Source organism: Filicampus tigris, chromosome 11 (genome assembly GCF_054856515.1).
Source record: "Filicampus tigris isolate MCC_2025a chromosome 11, RoL_Ftig_1.0, whole genome shotgun sequence".
Classification (NCBI taxonomy): Eukaryota; Metazoa; Chordata; class Actinopteri; order Syngnathiformes; family Syngnathidae; genus Filicampus; species Filicampus tigris.
The window spans coordinates 2464822-2483487 of record NC_141227.1 but is presented as its reverse complement, the minus strand read 5'-3'; the positions used below and the strand labels follow the sequence as shown (position 1 = coordinate 2483487).

General features: G+C 43.6%; 1 long non-coding RNA gene across 2 annotated transcripts; it reads right to left on the bottom strand.

Moving 5' to 3' along the window:
• Positions 1-5805: 5805 nt before the first annotated feature.
• Positions 5806-18063, bottom strand: LOC147139406 (uncharacterized). 2 transcript variants are annotated; one of them, XR_015088762.1, is made up of 5 exons: positions 17879-18063; positions 11000-11085; positions 10742-10876; positions 7334-7442; positions 5806-6477 (listed from the first exon to the last, which is right to left on the bottom strand). It is a non-coding gene; the product is annotated as an uncharacterized LOC147139406 (long non-coding RNA). The 2 variants fall into 2 exon arrangements; XR_015088763.1 differs by lacking the exon at positions 11000-11085.
• Positions 18064-18666: the final 603 nt, after the last annotated feature.

The following is an 18666-nucleotide window of genomic DNA, read 5'->3' as shown; positions in this document are numbered from 1 at the left end:
CACAGGGTGCAGGTAAAATGTGTGAAGTTGCTTAAGAATGTTCTATATATATTTTGTGCATTTCTCAGAAACATTCTTCATTATTCACTGTCTATACATCTTTTGCTGTATCAGTCTAAGGCCCTCCCACCTATGACGCATACAGGTACTAGATAAAAGCCAGCCGCGGCTGGGAGGGGGAGGGGAAAGAGCAACAGTGGAGCCGAGAACACACGCACTCTATGTTCCTCCCTTCTCTCTCCCCCCGCTGCAGTGGTATAAAATTGTACATTGTCTCTGCCTGAATTTCTTTTTACATCTGATGACCGGCCACACGAGGTCTACCCACATTTTGGACCTCACAAATGTCAGCAGGAGTGCTTTTTAAGATCTCGATAAAATTTGCAGCCACCTCAGAAGATAGGTAGCGTTTCTTCACTGTTCTCACCGGGACTGCTAGATGGTTAAAACTGGCGATGTTAAAATAGACACAGTAGTGGTCTGACACTGCCAAGTCAACAACAGAGGACACACCAGCAGACAAGCCATAGGTTATAACCAAATCCAGGGTGTGTCCTCTGTTGTGAGTTGGCTGCAAGACGTGCTGTTTAAAATCCAAGCAGTTTAAAAGGTTTAAAAAATGTCTGGATAGTGGGTCCGAGATGTTGTCCATGTGTATATTAAAATCGCCAGTTATTAAAATCCTGTTATAACTGGAATATAAAATGGATAAGAATTCTGAAAATTCTGTAATAAAAGAAGTGGAATGATGGGGAGGTCTATAAACGGTAATGCAGAGAATAGGGGGACTGCTAAAAACAAAGGCATGGTGTTCAAACGATAAATAGCTGCTAAAAATGATCTCCTTTGATAAAAGAGTATTAATAAAAATTGATGCAGTCCCGCCTCCTCTTTTGCCATCCCTTGTAGAAAATAAAAAGCTAAACTTCGGTGGGCAAGCCTCGGTGAGAGCAACTGGAGCATCTGTACCAAGCCATGTCTCAGACAAAAGTATACCATGTAAATTATTGTCTAAAATCAGGTAGTTTATGTTAAAAGTTTTGTTTAAAAGGGAGCGCACGTTCAGCACGGCCAGATTAATTATTGTGCTGGACGTGCGCTCATGGTGGTATGAATGAGCAGTATTAACATATACTAGATTACCACTGTTAAAACCACTTTGTTTGTGTGTGCAAGGGAAGCGTCTGCCGGTGATGGTTTCAATGGGAAAGTTGTCCGATAGTGGTAATGATAATGAGGGCCTGCAGGGGGAGCTAGTGAGGGTGGTGGTACTGTGAGCAGCTGGTATTGGCTTGTAGGTGATGGTAGTGACATTGTCATTGCAACGTTTATGAGTTTATGAGTAGAAGAAATATGATTGACAAGAGTCAGCTGGGAGTGGAATTGGTTACGACATGGTGGATGTTAGCGACTAAAATCTTGCTACCAAGAGAGTTCGGATGAACACTATCCGGCTGGTAAAAAGACGGGCGATTCCAGAATAGGTTAAAATTGTCAATAAAAGCAAAGTCAAGGTGGCCACAAGTGCGTAGGAGCCACGTGTTCAAGCTTAAAAGGCGGCTGAAGCGCTCGACTCCGCGAGACAATGCCGGCAAAATGCCACTCACCCAGACCGACAGACCGCAGGTTCTTAACAAGGCAAAGAGGGCGTGAAAGTCTCTCTTCGTCTGCTCAGACTGTCGGCGTATTGTCTCGTTTGTCCCTACGTGAACGATGAGCCGGGTTATGGATGATGGCAGAGAGTCAAGAACACCCGGCAGGATGTTAACTATGTCCATGACTTTTGCTCCGGGAAAACAGCGGGTGACGGAGCCGGGATAGTGAGTACGTCTAATGGTCCTGTCGCCAATTATAACGGTGGTCGGTGGGTGACGTGAGGAGGGAACGCCAAGGGACTCACCGCCGGCGGGAGATTCACGACCCCACTGTCCAGGATGGCTCCGCCGAGGCCGAGTGATGACGGTGGATGTGACCGGTTGCGGGTGCTAGGCCAACCGCCGTATACCCGTTTGCCCCAAGGAATGACACATGTCAATAGAATACAGAGGATCAGCAATCTGCTTCTTCTTTTATTTATTTTAGCCCAATGTGAAAATGTCTAGTAACACCAGTCTTTTGAATTGAAGGCACTGTTGGGCGCCGTGGGAGTCGCTTGACGGGCTCTTGAAGGCAAATGTGAATGCATACCATGATATACAGTTTTTCTGAACGTAAAAAATATATTTAATTTGAAGGGAATTTATGCTAGCTTTATATGCTTGGCATCAATTTTTTTTACATGTCATGTGATTAAACTAACACATATGGAAAATACATCACTACATACATTTTTTTATATGCTGTGGTATATGCCAACCTTCCATCCATCCATCCATTATCTGTACCGCTTCTCCTCACAAGGGTCGCGGGGCGTGCTGGAGCCTATCCCAGCTGTCTTTGGGCAGTAGGCGGGGGACACCCTGAACTGGTTGCCAGCCAATCGCAGGGCACACATAGACAAACATCCGCACTCACAATCACACCTAGGGGCAATTTAGAGTATCCAATCAACTTACCATGCATGTTTTTGGAATGTGGGAGGAAACCGGAGTGCCCGGAGAAAACCCACGCAGGCACGGGGAGAACATGCAAACTCCACACAGGGAGGCCGGAGCCGGGATCGAACCCACGACCTCTGAACTGTGAGGCGGACGTGCTAACCAGTCGACCACCGTGCCGCCTATATGCCAACCTATGAAATTTAAAAGAGCAACACAAAATACATTGTGTCTAAATAGTTTTTATGGTTACAAACATGAATCAAGTGGCATTTGACACTATAGTAGCACAGCAATCAGATCACAACACACGCAACACAATTATTTCTCAATAATCATGAATCATCTCATCTGATTAAGATTTATTGATCACCATTAAAAAGTGGAAGTCAACCCCCATTTTTTTTTTTTTTTTTATTAATGATATGTTGTATGTGCCTCCACTATTCCAAGCCCTGCATTGTGATTAATAATGATGTGTTTGTCGAATATGAGTTAAGCAGCAGAATTCAGCCATACTTATCCATCTCAGGGGACGGCCATTTTGCCACTCGCCGTCGACTAAAAATGACATCACAGTTGCTCAGGGCTCAGGTAACAACCGATCATCACTCAGCTTCAGAAAACCGGTGAGCCGTGATTGGTCATGATGTGAGCCTTGAACAACTGTGATGTCATTATCAGTTGAAAGCAAGTGGCAAAATGGCCGCCCACTGAGATGGATACAAACAGGAGCTTGAGCAAGATGGCGACCTGTATGAGTGCTTTCTCCTGAGCTCGTGAACTTTTGAGGAGTACCGGACTGCCAAAGCAATTGAAATGGACTCAAACGATGTTATTTGAAAGGTGAAACAATATATTTGCTATTCGTGTATTGTTTGTGGGGGCATCAGTTCAAGGAAGACGGCACAGAGATGTTTTCATGTTGCGTCTGTAAAGCTTGTTAGCTTGCGTTACTGTTAGCAGTTGAGCTAACGTAATGGCCAAAAGCAGAGGTGGGTAGTAACGAGTTACATTTACTCCGATACATTTACTTGAGTAAGTTTTGGGAAATTTTGTACTTCTTCTAAATTTTGTTAAATCACAATACTTTTTATTTTTACTTGAGTAGATTTGTGAAGAAGAAACTGTACGCTTCCCCTGCTACATAAGGCTACATAAGGCTACATTGAACCCATGAATTAAATCCCCTCCGCGTACGTACGCCTTTCTCTCTCTCTCTCTACTTGAGTCATATTATTCTGAAGTAACAGTACTTTTACTAGAGTAAAATCTTTGGCTACTCTACCCACCTGGCCAAAAGAGACGCAAAAGAGAAGATTGGATTGATAACAAACATGGAGACTTACGACTCTTTTCCAAGTTTATGTACACCTCTTCCCCCGAGTCCTCTTAAGGGTCCTGACTCAAAGAAGAGCCGTCTTGAAGTTGCAGAAACAATAAAAAAGAAGATACCGTTCCTAACACTGATATCTTAAAGGCTATCAATGGTTTGAATGATAGCTTCTCCAAGTTTGAAGAAATGGTCATTAAAAATGCAGCAGAGATTGTAGCCGTGAAGGAAATGTGACGAGCTTTGAGATGCAATGTAAAGAGAAGATGACACAGTGAAGAAGTTAAACGACTGAATCAATGCATTTCAAGACAAGCAAGAAAAGGCCAAAGGTACAGTCGCCGCTGGAATCTCCATCTTATGAATCTGTTTGAGAAAGATAACGAAGATTTGAGAAAGGAGGTGCTGGATGTGATAGCCCAAATCATCCCTGAGGAAAAGAGCAAGCTTGGATTTGCAGTGGATACCGTACACAGAGTTGGCCGTATGAAAGATAACCGCACAAGGCCTATCATCATCCAGTTCACCATGCGCACTTTTCGACACGAGGTTTGGAGGGCCGCACTCAACTGTGACGTGATGGCAGAAGATTTAACCTACATGGAGAGACAATGCAGAAATAAACTGTAGCCACTCGTCAAACAAGCCCGCGACGAAGGAAAGAAGACTAAATGGATTGGCCCTGTCGCCATTGTTGATGGCATGAGACACAACCCACACGCGTTGTTTTGAAAATGTGTTAGTTTTATCCCAAGTCGGGGGGGGAGTTGCTATGGCTATTGACGAAGACACCGCAGGGCGGAATTTCCTCTGCCTTTTATGGCCAATTCCAGTCCACTGACTTTTACTGTCAAGCAATGATCAAAAAGACAGCGTCAACAATAGATATTGTGCCTACAACAACAATCGAACTAGATGACTAGACGATACATTTAATTGTATTGAAAAAATGATCTGGAAGGTGGAGGCGAAGGTGTTACGTGCATGTGTAGCTTCTTTACACACACATACATGACATAACAGCCATGCCGCTGCCAAACTACCAGTAGTCTGCTTCGCAGCAGCAATAAGCTACGTGGTGGATCCTCTCCTCCGTGGCACCAAATAAATTGCCGGGCCGAGCCGTGGGAAACTGTACGTCATCGCAACATGTGACATAACGGACCGATCACGAGAGAGAATGCGCGCGGTGTTGTATACGCAGCAACAATTTGTGATGTGTGCGCGTCATGTGTTGCAGACCTGTCGCCAACATGTCTCACAGCACAATGCGTCGGTCACGTGATGCAATGCGTCAGTTGTCGCCCACGCCGACGCGGGATTATAAAAGAAGCCTAAAGAAGCCTTTCGCCGAGTAGATTGTGATGAACTTTGGCCACCTCGCGACCATGTCACACGCATGTGGGCTGATTAGTGGGGCGGACTAAAATTTACCTCCACCCTTGCTTAGTCCACCCCTTTTTTTCAAACGTGTCACCCCCTGTCCTCCGCCACAAAAATGGGTGTCCGTCCGGGACGGAGGAACGGACTGTTCCGCCACCGGGGCGGACTGCCCAGCTCTGGAAAATAGTGAATTGTTGTTGCTTGTGGGACAGATTTGAGTGAGGGATCAGGCTGTTGAAGAGGCTTCCAAAACGCAGTCAGTCACTATTTCTTTTCAAACCTCATAGGGGGGTGTTCCTCGTCGCCAGTTGTAGTGTGTAGCTTGTCTGACTGCGCTCCACTTGAATCGGCTGATAATGTAAACTCTTTGTGCCTCTTCAAGCACCATGTCTGTTTGGGAATACATGCTTCTTATATAGAGAGCTGCCCTGCGCCAGCGCTTGGGAGGGGGTGGTTCCTCGTTGCGGGGATGGAGCTGAGGTGACTTATGAGCTGATCATTTGAATCAGGTATGTTGCAGCAGGGAGAGATGGGAAACAGTCAGAACAGTAGTCAAGTCAAGTCAAATTTATTTCTATAGCCCTCAATCACAGGAAAGTCTCAAAGGCCTTCACATGCCCATAGCTGATAGCATATAAACGACATCCCCTGATCTTAACCCCCAGGAGGGTAAGAAAAAACTAAAAAAAAAACATCTGGGGAAAAATGAGAAACCTTGAGAAGGGACCACAGATGGGGGAATCCCCCTTCCAGGATGATCAGGCTGCAATGGATGCCGAGTGGGCAACATTGAACATTGAGGACCAGAGCTGGTTGCCTGATGTATGTGAAAGTGATAAATATCCAGAATATGTATGTGAAAACATGAATGTATGCAAATGAGGGAGCACATCTTAATTTGTAACTGCTACTGACTGTGCAACTTCATTTTTTAAATGAATTAAAAAGAAAGTAAATACAAAAACACACCTGCTCAAAGAGACTGATTTATTAATTGGATATACTTTGAGTGTCCAAGTTAGTATTACTAGTCTTTTTTTAATTTGCAAATTAACAACTGGGAACAATTGGTTGTTTTCAACAGCAAGTCATTTAAAAAAGTGAAATGCACGTTCCAAAGAAACAATGATGATGGGGGGCTCTGCTTCTCTTAATGGTTTTTCAAATCTTTGGCACAAACAAAAGATCGTTGACCATTACACTGGAAATCACTCCATGAGTCACCTGTAAGAATACATAAATGAACACAAAATCATAAAGAGGAAGTCAACCCCAAAGGTTTCTTTAACAATAATATATTGTGTACAGCCCCAATACTCTAAACTTGATATTCTGATTAATATTGTGTTTATGAAATACGAATTAAGTTGCAATGTTTGTCTCTGTGTGCCCTGCGATTGGCTGGCAACCAATTCAGGGTGTCCCCCGCCTACTGCCCAAAGACAGATGGGATAGGCTCCAATACGACCCGTGACCCTTGTGAGGAGAAGCGGTATGGATAATGAATGAATGAATGAATTAAGTTGCAAAATCCACCTGTTTTACCCATCTCAGGGGGCGGCCATTTTGTTACTTGCTGTCGACTGAAAATGACATCCTAGTTGCTCAAGGCTCAGTTAACAACCAATCACAGCTCACCTGTTTTCTGAAGCTGAGCCGTTATTGGTTGTTACCGGAGCCCTGAGGAACTGTGATGTCATTTTCAGTCCACAGCAAGTGACAAAATGGCCACCCATTGAGATGGATAAAAACAGGTGGATTTTGCTTCTTAACTCATATTCCACAAACGCAATTGTGATCAGAATGTCGTGTTTTGATCAATGTGGGTGCATACAATATATTGTAAAGAAAATTTTGGGGTTGATTTCCGCTTTAAGTATGATTATTTAATATTTATCAACACCAGATGACCTGCATTAAAGTTTACAGCACAAGAGAATACAATTTCAATCAATGACATATCAACATACCGGTAACTATTCTTCATATTCAAAATTCAAAGATAAAAACATAAGAGGATAAATGATTTACGTCACTCATCACATGAGAATAATTAAGAATGACAAAACTGCATTCATACCTTGAAAGTTAATTTCTGTGCAGTCTTGATTTGTATCCATTCTTGGCCTGTTATTAGCCCAGTCAAAGTAATCAAACGGTGAGCCATCAGTCCATACAAATTCTCCATCCTGAAAAACAAAAGGATTTTCACAATATGTCTGTTCACTTCTCTAAAACATTTTGAGCATCATATACTGTAATAGCCTCCTGACATTTATGGTGATGCTTGATTCTACAAAGTAGCTTACTCAATTGTGAGACTGGGGGGGAAGAAAATCACCAGAGAAGGAAATACAAGGATATTGTAAGATGATTTATTTTTATATGGAGGTTCATATTTGTATGGATTTATTTGCTTTCTTATTTGGGGGAACTATTGTAATGCAATTGTGTTGGCGAAGGAATATCTATGGTGATGAGGCCACTGTGTATGGGTTGACATGTTACGTAGGGCTGGCCAAAAAAAAAAAAAGAAACGAGGTGAATAAAGTCTGTTGTGAAGCTATTCCCTCTCCGTGTGCTTGTCTTACCCACCCCATGACCTTCGATTGAATAATCACACTCACTATCGCCAGTAAAACGAGTGTTACAAATGATCAGAGCTGGGCAGTCCGTCCCTCGGCCGGACCGGTCGAACCCTCCGGCCCGGCCGGATGCCCATTTTTGGGGTGGGTGGGGGCTGACAAATTTTTAAAAAGGGCTGGACTGAGCATGGCCGGAAGTGGATTTTAGTCCGGCCCACTAATCGGCCCTCATGCGTTTGACGTGGTCCCGAGGCGGCCAAATTTCATCTCAGCCTACTCAGTGAAAGGCTTCTCTTTAGGCTTCTTGCTACTCCCGCGTTGTCGCAAGCGACAACTGCCGCATTGATTCACGTGACCGATTGTGCTGTTGGCGACAGGTCTGCAACATATGCCACGCACCCATCAGGAATTGTTGCTGTTCTGATCGGTCCATTATGTCACATGTTGCGATGACATACAGTTTCCCACACGGAGAGGAGGCGAGAGAGGATGCAGCACGCAGCTCGTTGTTGCTACAAAGCAAACTAGTTTGGTAATAAAATTAAATGCATAGTCCAGTATTCTCGGTCCCTTTATGGTTGTAGCAGGCACGATATCCATTGTTGTCGCTGTCTTTTTGAAGCAACGCCCCCCGATTTAGAACTTAACTGTTTCAAAACAACTTGTGTCCGGGAGTATATTAAGCTGCGCGCAGCACTCAAGTATGACGCTGGCACATCAAGGTGGAGTTCATGCACCTCCTCCGGCGTCTTTCCTACTTCCGGAAATACGCCGTAGCAAACCTGCTGTGTATAGTGGTTTACTGGTATGCTTTTATTTTGAAGGCTGTGAACGAAGGGAAGTGCGAAAAATAAATAAGTAACTTGTTGAATGCGACTTCTGGCCGTCTGTTGGACCCAAATCATGATACAATATGACAAAACCAACCCTGGGGCTCGCAATGGAAGTAAGCACACGCAGTTGGGTAAGTAGTAAAGTACTAGTGGCGCATTTTGAAGCGTGTTTGAAGCGTGTCCACAGCGGGTTTGAATAGTAAATTAGCCAGCTAATGATCCTTAAAAAGCCTATATATATATATATATATATATATATATATATATATATATATATATATATATTTATATATATATATATATATATTCTAGCGGTGTAACAGTAAACGTGGGTATAATAATAAGTTTCGGTATGGCATGTTTGGTTCGGTCCACCTTGCGTACCGTTTCTGATCAGTTTTTATTATTAGCGCGAGCTTACTCACGGGCGCTATTGACTGTTGCACGCAGGAGAGGAGGGTGGCGCCACAAAATAATAAATAAAAATAACCTAGTGCAGAGCGCCCTCGCCTGTTGAACTCCTCCACCTGCAGTCACATCCAGCAAATGTATTGTATTGAATTGTACTGTAATTCGGGTTAGAGCGCCCCGAGCGGTAAAAGAAAAATCCACAGAATAGCCGCACCGGACTATAAGCCGCATGGCTTAAAACCTAGGAAAAAAGTCGCGTCTTATAGTCCGGAAAATACGGTACTTATTTATTTTCCACAATTTACCTCCTTCACACTTCCGGGCCTTCAAAATAATAGCATACCAGCAAACCACTACACAGCAGGTTTGCTACGGCGTATTTCCGGAAGTAGGGAAGACGTCGGAATAAGTGTATGAACTCCACCTTGATGTGCCGGAGTCATCCTTGAGTGCTGTGCGCAGCTTGACTATACTCGTGGAGACAAGTTGTTTTGAAACAGTTAAGTTCTAAATCGGGGGGCGTTGCTTCAAAAAGACAGCGACAGCAATGGATATCATGCTACAACCATAAAGGGATCGAGATGACTAGACGATGCATTTAATTGTATTGCGAAAACGATCTGGAAGGGGGAACGTGGGTGAGTAGCTTCTTTACATACACATACGTGACATTACACCCATGCCGCTGCCAAACTAGGTTGCTTTGGAGCAGCAACGCGCTGCGTGGTGGGAAACTGTATATCATCGCAACATGTGACATAATGGACCGATCAGAGCAGCAACAATTCCTGATGTGTGCGTGGCATGTGTCGCAGACCTGTTGCCAACAGCACAATGTGAATCAATGCGGCAGTTGTTGCTCGCGCCGACCCGTGAGTAGAATACATACATATATATATATACGCGGTTGCCCTTGGATTCTGCTACGGCGGCGCAAGCTCTGCGGACTCCTTCCGATCCTGCTACGGCGGCACAAGGCCTTCAGCTGCCCTCTGACTCTGTTCCGGCGGCGCAACCTCTGCGGCTTCCTTTGGATTCTGCTACGGCGGCGCAAGCTCTGCGGTCTCCTTCCGATCCTGTTACGGTGGCGCAAGGCCTTCAGCTGCTCTGACTCTGCTCCGGTGGTGCAGGCTCTGCGGCTGCTCTCTGACTCTGCTACGGCGGCGCTAGGCCTGAGGCTGCCTTCATCCCGTGTGGCCCTCTGGTCGCCCACCTGAGTGGCCCCGTCAAGAACCTCGCATCTGGCCTACGGGACAGCCATTGGATTGGCCGCGCCAAACTGCATAACGTTAGTATCTTGCATTCCGAACAATAAGTATTAACTAATATTAATACAATATAATAATCTTTATTTGTTTAGTGCTTTCACAACATCTGCATTAATTATTAATTGCCTTGTTTTTTTTTGTGAACACTTGTGCATACTGCAATACTGTAACTTAAAATTCGTCATGAGGATGGTATGTGGAGAGCTGGGTCTTTTTTGGGGTGGTACTTGGTGGAAAAAATTCAAGAGCCACTGGAGTAGGTAAAATGAAGGCATACTGAGTGGTGAATTGAGGTGAGTGCCTAATTTATCAGAGACATAATTTTCTGTGGAAGAAACAATCTGCACAAAGTGCAGCTGAGTTACAGCATGTGTATTACCAAATATTTTACCTCAATCTTGTCATGGAGGCCAATCCAAGAGCGTTTGAAAAATCCAGCCCCTGCCAGAATCAAGTGTCGAACTACTTCATTTTCCAGATCATTGTGGATGGAAACCAGATTTCCACCAAGCATGTTACAGACAGTCTAGTTGGAAGAAAACAGGGTTAGTAAATTACAAAGTTAACAGGAGAAAAGTAAGTTTTGTTTTTCAGTTTCAGTTCATGTGCAATCGACTACTAATGTGTGGGAGGTCAGCAAATATTGTACCTCGGCAAGAGAAAATCTTAATCTCTCATTTTTAAAGATTAAACAGCGGGAATTCAGCCGAGTCCAGCCTGGAGGGCAATTGTAATCTGCAACATATTTTAGAACAGAGACATTTTGATGACAGCAGAAGACTGGTTAGGAGTTGCTGCTTTACAGCAAGAACTTTCAGAGTTTGAATATGAAAATACGAAGTTAAGTTAGCTGCTTAATTGTGAACCACATGGAACCGAGTTTTGTAATGATTTGGGCTGTGAAGGTGATATCTTAATAAAAATTGACCCCTAAATTTTGGCTCTTTGTAATATTTTATTTAATGGTGTATTTAATGATGTCGGTGGAGTTATGCATGTCAAGAGAATACGTTAAGATTTTCAGATGAGTTGGAGAAAGTTTGGTACCATCCTACAAATGATGTCTTGGGAAAAAAAGTTGTAAAAAAACCCCTGGGCATTTTCGTGTTAAAGTCATGGCAGATTACCCACAGATTGCCACAAACCCTGTTGCCATTTCCAACATCCTATTTGTGTTAAGCAAGGTTTTCGGCAGTGACAACTCCCAAAACAAAACAGCGGCGTAGACTGGACACAAGCAACACACTTGTGGTGTCATTGTCTCCCATTATCCCCAGATGGGACCATCTCGTGACAGAGAAACAAGCTAAGGGCTCCCATTAGCGTTATAGTGAGTAAAATTCATGCACTTTATATTGATTTTTGTGGTTTATCTGTATCTTATTTTGAAGGCATGTTGAAACATTACCAGAATGACCAGAGTCAGAGAGCGTTAGGGCGATGGTTGCCAACAGAGGGGGGTGAGGGAGAGGGGAGAGGTGATTGTTCCAACTGACAACTTTATCTCAGCTGTTGAAAATTAAGATTCATGGAGTGTTTAACAATAGAGAAAAAAATGTGGAATTGTTGGTATCTTGTTCTTGATTTATTTTTCCACATTTTTTTAAACAATTTATTCAGGGGGGCAGAGAGGATCTTAACAGACACTTTGATGTTAAAACACATGTGACATCTTCACACCGCTTATCCTGTACAGGGTCGCGGTGAGGTGCCGGAGCCTATCCCAGCTGACAATGGGCGAAAGGCAGACTACACCCTGAACTGGTCGACAACTCCGGCTTGTATGTATTTTGTATCAGTAAATTACTATTATTATTATTATTATTATTATTATTATTATATTAGAATATTAGTATTCCATGAGGAACCATTTTTTGTTGCAGCCTTTGAGCTGAGGTAATTTTAACATTTTGTAGAGTGTCAATGTCCATAGTTGTGTTAATTATAAAGTTTTGAAGGCGGGTGTGCTGGCGTTCCCAAAAGTCCCTAACGTTACTGTTTGGGTGAAAAATGTTATGACTGTTGTTACATGATGCATCAGTTGCTATGCAGTTCATGTGGTCCTTTTGTGCTTTGCCTTTTATTATGTCATACAGGCCCGATGTCTTAACAGTTTATAAACATGAGTTACTCAGTGACACGTTCTTCTTCCAGTGAGGATACAAACTCTCTTCCAGTCCAGCTCTGTTGTTACTTTGTATTTTCATTGATAGACATTTTATTCTACAACGTCCGTATCATGTCTGCGTATGGATCCAAATCCCAATCTTCACGTGACAAAAAAACACACATTTCTCTTTAAAGGGTCTTTAAAATGCAAAGTGACGCTGGAGAGTGGAAAGAGGAAAGGAGGAGGGCTGGCTGTGTTTGTGAACGATAGATGGTGTAATCCTGGGCACATCACGATTAAGGAGCAGCTTTGCAGCAGGGATATTGAGCTGCTAGCTGTTGGCATGAGGCCATTCTACATCCCGCGAGAGTTTAGTCACGTGATCGCGGTGACCGTCTACGTCCCACCAGCTGCCAGCAGCGACACAGCCTGTGATGTCTTGACTGCAGCAGTGAGCAGGCTACAAACACAGCACCCAAATGCCCTGGTACTCATCTCTGGTGACTTCAATCATGCCTCCCCTTCCTCCTCTCTGCCTTCATTCACACAGTATGTCACCTGCCACACCAGAGACAATAAAACACTGGACCTTTTCTATGCGGAAAAGGGCGCAATGAAGTCAAGTGCAAATCAGTGCGCAATTGCGCATGCGCTGCTGGTTTCTTCTTCTTCTTCTTCTTCTGTTGAATTTCCGGCAGAGGAGACGCTTACTGTCCCCCGCAGGTTGCTGGTGCTACTTCATGTCACACCAGTCAATACGTCACACAATCGAGATTTATGCGGGAAGTCCAACGCACTTCTAAAGTCTCATTTATGCTCATTAAATATAGATCTGGTTACGTACAGTATAAGAGCCTTCCAAATGACAATCTGAAAGTAGAGGACTTCGCATTGAAGTGTCGCACAGAAATGATACAAATATTCACGTTTATCTTGGTGAGCCTTACATCTTTTACTAAAAGATGGTGTTTTGGGGGGGGGGGGGTGGACCAGTTTTGAGTTAAAGCCCTGTGCGGAAATGGCTAAAAAATGAAAACGTTTTCATGAAACAGGACCAACACCAATGTGCTCATGGCAAAAAAAAAATCTGTCAGAAAAAAGTGGTTACAAAATAAAATGTATATGAGAGAGAGTGAGTGAGTGAGTGAGTGAGTGAGTGAGTGAGTGAGTGAGTGAGTGAGTGAGTGAGGCACATTTTTTGTGAAAAAGGCCTGTGCCCCTCAGAATATGCCTTCCCACCTCCCTCCACTGAAGTAGAAAAATAGAGAAGGGCAAACATGGATATGTTTTAATTCAACCACCATACAATATTGATTCAACTGCACCTTTTCATCACAAACTTCAATGCTGACAAGATGTTGTTGAACCAACGTTGATTTACCATCAGTCTTCAACTAAAACCAAATAAATCTTTATATGCTTCCCCTCGGGGATGTCATCAGGGGACACGGCATCAGCTTTCACAGCTATGCTGATGACACGCAGCTGTATATTGCCGTGTCTCCTGATGACACAGGACCCATTGATACCCTTTTAAATTGCATTTTAGATATCAAGTCATGGATGGCAGATAATTTCCTACAGCTCAATGAGGACAAGACTGAGGTCTTAGTTATCGGTCCCGAAGGTCAGAGAGAGAAGCTTTTACCAAAACTACACATTTTTAATCCCTCACACTGTGAAGAACCTTGGCGTCATTTTTGACTCTGAGCTCAGTTTTATTCCTCATATTAAAAATGTAACCAAGATTGGTTTTTATCACCTTAAGAATATCGCCAGAGTCCGCCCGTTTCTCTCTCAGGCTAACACGGAAGTGCTGATGCATGCCTTTATTTCCTGTCGTTTAGATTACTGTAATGCCCTGCTCTCTGGCCTCCCGAAAAAGAGCATTTCACCACTGCAACTACTGCAGAATTCAGCCGCTCGGGTGCTGACGAGAACCAGAGGGCGGGAGCACATTACGCCAGTTTTGAAATTGCTGCATTGGCTCCCTGTGTGTTTCAGGATCGATTTTAAAGTACTTTTATTAGTTTATAAATGTGTTAATGGTCTTGGGCCATCTTATTTATCTGATTTGCTTTTATCATACCAGCCCTCGCGGATCCTGAGGTCCTCTGGCGCCGGCCTTTTATTTATTCCAAGGGTGAGGACCAAAATGCATGGTGAGGCTGCATTCAGCCATTTTGGTCCTCACCTTTGGAATAGCCTGCCAGAGGATGTCAGGTCTGCAGAGACTGTTGATATTTTTAAGAGGAAGCTCAAGACACACCTTTTTAGTTTGGCTTTCAACAACTTTTAAATAATTTATCTTTTCTTTTGATTGAAGATAATTCTATGTTTTGCTTTGAATGTTTTAAAGCACTTTGAGTTGCATTTTTATGTATGAAAAGTGCTATATAAATAAAATGTGATTGATTGATTGATTGAAACCCAAAAATCAACCATCTTCACCCAAATTCAACATTTATTTAACATATTTTGCTATCTGGACGCCTAGCAGCGTAATCATGTCTTTACTACGTCGTAGTACTCTTCCATACCAGCAGGTGACAGCAGCAGCAGGTGACAGCAGGTAGCTAATTGTCTTTGGAGACAAGGGAATTAGTGACGCACGTTTATCCAAACAGGCCCATGTTTCACACTAAGTATCAATATGAAACATTATAAAATACTTTTTTCTGTGTGTTTATTTAATTCCTATTCAAGACGTTATAATATAACATCATCCTTCGATGTTAAAAAAAAAAGCGTATTTAAACAATATAACGCTTATATTGCTTAAATAAGCTTTTTCTTTTTCACAATTTCAGCTGCTGGTGTGCCGCGGGATTTTTTCAATGAAACAAATGTGCCTTGACTCAAAAAAGTTTGAAAAACACTGAGCTCCAGCAAACCGGTAGTTTTAATTGGCAGCTTTGGGGTCCAACCGTTTGTTGCCAAATAATATTCAGCTATTCAACTGAACAAGACGTCCTCTCCATTCAAACGTCTGTCAAAAGTGCAAAATCTCAACTATATACCATGTTTGAATGGTCTCAATAGGCCAACTTAAACCATACTTAGTGTTAAAAAGGCCAGGTTCTTTCTTATTTATGTTGTCATAGCACCCTCTGGTGGTTAGACTGTTAGTGTAATTTAATTTTAGTTAGGCATGTTTTGGTCACCTATTTTAGGACCCTCGATAACTACCAGACAAAAGTCATCATAACACTTTTGAATATTCTATTTTAAGTCGATCCAACTGACAAGGTGTGTGTGCTCGATCCGAGATTGTGTCTGAAATTCGTATGTTGCTGTATAGATTGGAGATGGTTGGTTGTAGGGTCGGGTTGTTGTGGGTGCCGGCTCATGTGGGTGTTGCGGGCAATGAGGTGGCGGATACAGTCGCTAAAGCTGCTGTTACCCATCCGTGTGTGCATCTTAGAGTACCAATCGGGTTGATGGAATGTCGTGCTATAGTCGGGGAAATTGTATTACTGGAATGGCAACGACCGTGGAGCACTGAGGGTAGGGGGAGGCAATGTTTTCGAATTCACCCATTGGTGGGGGGTATTTCTTTAAATTTTGCGAGGAGGGACGACATATTTTTTTCCCGATGTTACGGTTCAACTGGCTTCCAGATTAACTGGCTCCATTTTGTGTTTCCTCTCTGCAGATTCGTCACAAGCTACATGTAAATTGTTCAAGTGCATACCTGTTCAAATCCTCAATAAACATGTGATACCAAACGTCTCGTTTACAACTCCCGATTCGTGGCTACAAGTAATTGTAAATGTAGTAAAAATGAAAATAAAACAAAAAGTGGAGGGCGGTACTTGAACCCATGCCGCGGTGAAGAATAAAGAAACACATGTCGCTGCCTAACCACTGCGCAACGAGCTGCCACATTTTCGGAGGCACACAATTTATACTTGTAGATCCGAATAAGTTTCTTGGCAATGCATTAAGAAAAAAAGTATGCGTCCGATTATTCTAAAATTATATACACACAATATACGTACACTAACGTCTATATCGTCACTGTCCTGTCAAAAAAAAAGTTCATTTTTGTCTTTTTTAAAAATTTTCACGTCTGCATTCAGCTTCAACGTCTGATGGTTTATGAACCGACATGACCAATGAAAAAGTGTTTTACGATGTCATGAATTTAAAATGTATCTCAAGTGGATGTCAGACAAAAGTTTCTGCTTGCACAGCCCCGCCTACACTTCCTCCTTGGTGGAACGAAGCCAACATCTATTGATGCAAAGGTAAAGTTTGTCAATACAATAACTGTTTGTAAAGTGTCATCCATCCATCCATTATCGATACCGCTTATCCTCACAAGGGTCGCGGGGCGTGCTGGAGCCTATCCCAGCTGTCTTTGGGCAGTAGGCAGGGGACACCCTGAATTGGTTGCCAGCCAATCGCAGGGCACACAGAGACAAACATCCGCACTCACAATCACACCTAGGGGCAATTTAGAGAGTCCAATCAACTTACCATGCATGTTTTTTGGAATGTGGGAGGATACCGGAGTACCCGGAGAAAACCCACGCAGGCACGGGGAGAACATGCAAACTCCACACAGGGAGGCCGGAGCCGGGATCGAACCCACGACCTCTGAATTGTGAGGCAGACGTGCTAAACAGTCGCCCACCGTGCCGCCGTAAAGTGTCATATGTATTATAATTTTAATTTGATTACTATAATTTGTTGCTGTCAACCTCTAGTAATGTCACCTTTGTGTCAAACAACATGCCATGTCTGCAACGTAACCACAGATGGCATTTACTGCGCAGGTAGTCAATACCCACGACTGTGGTCTTTATGTGTTCGTTCGACTGCTGACGAAGATAAAATTTATTATCACATATGCAACAAATTACCTGTGGAATGCGGGCTGGTCTTTTTGCCAATGAGTTTTCTACATGCATTGTTCCTTGAAACACACCTATCATACAATGAATACATCCATCATCTGGAGTAATGGATGCGGCTATCAGAACCGAAACCTCATCTTGACCAATGCCCTCCTCATGTTTGTGACTGAAAAGCAGAAGACAGTGACACAGACGTATCTTGAAAGAGGCCACACACAAATGGAGTGAGATTCGGTGCATAGTGTGATAGAGAGGAAACTGAGACACATAAACGTACAGTACATGGTAACAAGCGAATGAATGCAGCATGGTTGTTGAGAGGAGTGTGTGTGAGAGAGCGCAACCTTCCTCCCCAGACCGGTCCAGCCTGATTGGCCAACGGAAGGTGAGCCGGGGCCATAAATAGGGTGCCATCGGAGGTGGAAAACAAAAAAGGAGGGAAACCCGCAACAGGGGACCGGCAGTCGCACGCGCGCGCGTCCATCCATCCATCCATCCATCCATCCATCCATCCATCCACCAAAACACCGCAGCAGAGAGGAGCGACCCGCAGTACCTCGCACGCCGACGAGGCAACACAGCCGACATTCATGGACGACGCTCGCCAAACGCCGTGCAAGGACAGTCCCCCTCTCTTCGTGCACCGGCGCTACTGGAGCAGAGCTATAACATTATTTTAAGGGGGGTTAATAATCTTTTAAATTTGAGCAACGGGGTTTCTTTTAAACGGGACCGTGGGAGGGAGCCTGCAGCCAACGGGAGGGGGGGGGGGGGGGGGAGTATTGTTCTATTTAGTAGTAGTAGTGGGGTCGACCCAAGGGTGCGCGAGCTTTCAAATTGTATGTCGACATTGTATATCCCCGCATGCCGTGTGCCGTGACCGAAGCCCGACTGAGTAGTACCGTATAATATTTTTAGTGAGTGCAGTGTTTTAATCCTGTAAATTGTATTGTTAGTGAGTGCAGTGTTTTAATCGTGTAAATTGTATTTTTAGTGAGTGCAGTGTTTTGATCGTGTGTGTAAATTATATTTCTAGTGAGTGCAGTGTTTTGATCGTGTGTGTAAATTTTAGCGTGACCGTTGGGCGCGGCCAACAGCGGCCCTAATGACTTCCTCCCCCCTGTTCTTACTTGGTTTTATGTATTTTTTACAAGGTCCCCTTGTTTTAATTCCTTTTACTAATCCCCCTCACGGTTCAATAAAACAATTTTTAATCAAACCACTATCCGTGTCCATCGTGCTGTGTCTCGAGGGTGCAAAGTGTCCATATCTCGGCCCGCTACACATGTTCCATCTGATTACGCTGAAATTATCCAAGGTGCTCGCTCTAATCCCAAACCTTAC